The sequence below is a fragment of the Gossypium hirsutum genome, chromosome D04 (assembly GCF_007990345.1).
Source record: "Gossypium hirsutum isolate 1008001.06 chromosome D04, Gossypium_hirsutum_v2.1, whole genome shotgun sequence".
Classification (NCBI taxonomy): Eukaryota; Viridiplantae; Streptophyta; class Magnoliopsida; order Malvales; family Malvaceae; genus Gossypium; species Gossypium hirsutum.
In genome coordinates this window covers 30,252,349-30,255,499 of record NC_053440.1, presented here as the reverse complement: position 1 = coordinate 30,255,499, position 3,151 = coordinate 30,252,349, and positions in this window count along the sequence as shown.

The window sequence follows — 3,151 nt, the reverse complement described above, 5'->3', positions numbered from 1 at the left end:
AAAATATTATAATTTTAAAAACGACTTTAAAATATCTATACATAATTTATTTATTTTATAAATCACAACAACACGATTTGTTATTACAAATTCTTAACGAAATGTATAACAACAAAACAAACTATTCTTTTCCATGAATTAATTTTGTTTTTCAATAAAACCACATAATTGATGAACGTGTTATGGAAAAAGATTTAATTTTATTTTTTAATAAAATCACATAATTGATGAACGTGTTATACAAAGGGATTGCTACCTATATTAAAGTGTTACTTATTTTCATTAAAAATATAGTAAACATCATTAAAGGCATTACTTATTTTCGTTAAAGATACACTAAACATCATTTAAGAAAAAGATTTGATCCATTTTGTTGTAAAATAAACTAACAATTATATTACACCAAAGGGATCCATTCATTTATTTTAGACATCAATCCTTTTTACTAAAAAACACATTCTTTTTTATATTACGTACAGGTCCATTTAAGAGATCAATCACTTTTTCTCAAAGATGCACTAATCATTATATTAAGAAAAAAGACTGATTTTTATCTATTCTAAAAAAATCACAGATCCTTTTTGTACAAGCCAATTTTTGCCCGGGGCCCAAATCAAAACCAAACACAAAAAATAAACCAAATCCATTCTAATTACAAACCCAAAAATAGACCCAATCAGAATAGCCCAATAGTAAAAAACCCTAAGCCCAAATAACAAGCCCACAAACTAAAAAAAATTCAACAAGAAACCCTAGCCACATCATCAGCCTCTAGAGCCGCACGTCACCTCCTCGCACGCCACCGCCGCTGCTCACCTATCACTGGCTGTCAGCCTCTGACACCTACAAAGCAGTAAACAACATGCACAGCAAGGGCCAAATAGAAAAAAACAACAAGGAAGCAAACAAAACTAGAAAAACAAACAGTGTAATAGTCTATAAAAACGAATAGGCACTTGGTTGTTCGATCTTCTTCCTTTTTTTATGAACATTGAGAAATAAAAGCAGAAAACAAGTTTAAAAGGTGATTTTTTTAGATTCATGTTTTTGTCCATTTTATTTTTTATTTTTTATTTTTTATATCCTTTTTATAAGAAAGAAAATAAAACGAAAAGGGAAGGGCTCACCTGGTGCATTTCACGACTATCGCCGGAGGTCCCTTTCCGTCGCCAAAATCGGGCCGAGGAGGGCGTAGGGTATCCTCTTCCTTCAACCCTTTGGGTCAAGAAGGCTTAGCCTTTGAGTCTTTTTTAAAAACGGGGCCGAAAAGCCCATTAGTTCGTCGCCGGCCACTGGCCACGGCGGCGGCGCGGCCGTTCGTCGGTGGTGGCCATGGGCAGATAGGAGAGTGTTGAGAGAGATGGGGAGGTTTTTGAAGTTTTTTTCTTTGGCTCTAAAAAAAATAAATTTTTAGAAAAAAAATTTGGTTTAAATAAGAACACTAAACAACGCCGTTTTGGTCTTGGGGGTTCAAAGGCCAAAACGGCGTCGTTTTGGAACTCTGACCCGTGACTCGACCCGCTACATGGCTAGTATCCGCGTGTTTTGCTTGGAGGGGCTAATTGCATGTTCAGCCCCTCCGCTTTGGAAGCATAGCGCAATCTGATCCTTTTTAGTTTTCTTTAATTTGGGTTGCAAATTTTGTTGGCATTTCAAATTGGTCCATAGACCATGTGCAGACCCTTCGTTCAGACGCTGCGTTTTAGGACTAGGGAATATTTCCCAGATGGTCCCCCGCGCTTTGAGAGCGTCTTATTTCGTCCCCTGTAACCCTATTTTATTTATTTGCATTTTAGACCCCAGATTTTAGGCTCGATTTCAATTTCATCCTTGCTCCAATTAATTTATTATTTCTTTTTTTAAAAAAAAATTAATTCATTTTAAAAAAGGGGCCCTTCTATTATTATCATTTATTTATTGGTTTATGTATGTTATCTGTTATAAATGTTTTACCTGCTATTCGCTTAATTTTTTTTATTCATTTACATTATTTGTTTTAAGCTACCACACATATATTGTATTTTAAAATTTTTTATATATATTATTTTTAGTAATAAGGAAAGAAGATATTGTTTTATTTTTTTTTATTATTTTAAATTATTTTATTATTATTCCTTTTAAGTTTTATTTATTGTTTATTTAAAATATTTCATCATTCATTTCGAATTTATCTCATAAATTACTTGTTTTAGACTATTATTTATGTGAAATTGTTTTCTATATTATCTCGTTCGTTTACTTTGGTTTTAAAATGATGCATGTGGTGTGGTCGGTTTATTCGTTTATTCGTTTATTTGTTCAATCATTTTTTTCATTTATTTGTTTATTATGGTACGGTACAACTTGTTTTTTGTTTTCATATTATTGCCACTCGTAAACGTGGTGTTCCATTCATAAATTGTTATTTTATGTTCAATTATAGTTCCGTTTCATTTCATCGCTTCAAAGTTGCGTTCGATTTGTATGTACCCCTAAATAATCTTCCTCTTTTACAGTGAATAAAACAAATATACCTCATTCAAATATTGTACTCGTCATAATTCAAAAAGAAAAACCTCAAAATAAGGCAATGTTTCGCGATTTAGAAACTCGAGAAATCATACCCTAACTTACGGGGTTTCAATTTTCTCGTTAAACCTAAATAGCAAAATATCCTTTTAAAATTTTAAAATACAAAATTTAATAAAAATTAAAGGCGAGCTTATTCTCAAAGGTCCTAAATATCGTGTCCTAACTTACGGGATGTGGTATTTAGTTACCTGGGGACGAGTGGGTCTTTTAACTCTCTTTTTGATTTATTCAAGTTTTATTAACATTAATAAAAAAGGGATCATATTTTAAAATTTTTTAAAAATTTCAACTTTCGACATTAAGGCATAAGTAATCAACCGGTACCAATTTTGGGCGTATCGAGGGTGCTAATCCTTCCTCGTGCGTAACCGACTCTTGAACCTGTTTTCTGGATTTTGTAGACCAAAAATGATCATTTTAGTAAACTTAAACTTTTATTAAAATGATTAAATTACGAGGTGATCCGATCACACCTCATAAAAAGGATTAATGGCGACTCCCTTTTTTTAGTTTTGTTTTCAAACCAACGTCGACCTTTTTATCAAAAAATGGTTTCAACACTTTTATTCAGAAATAGGAT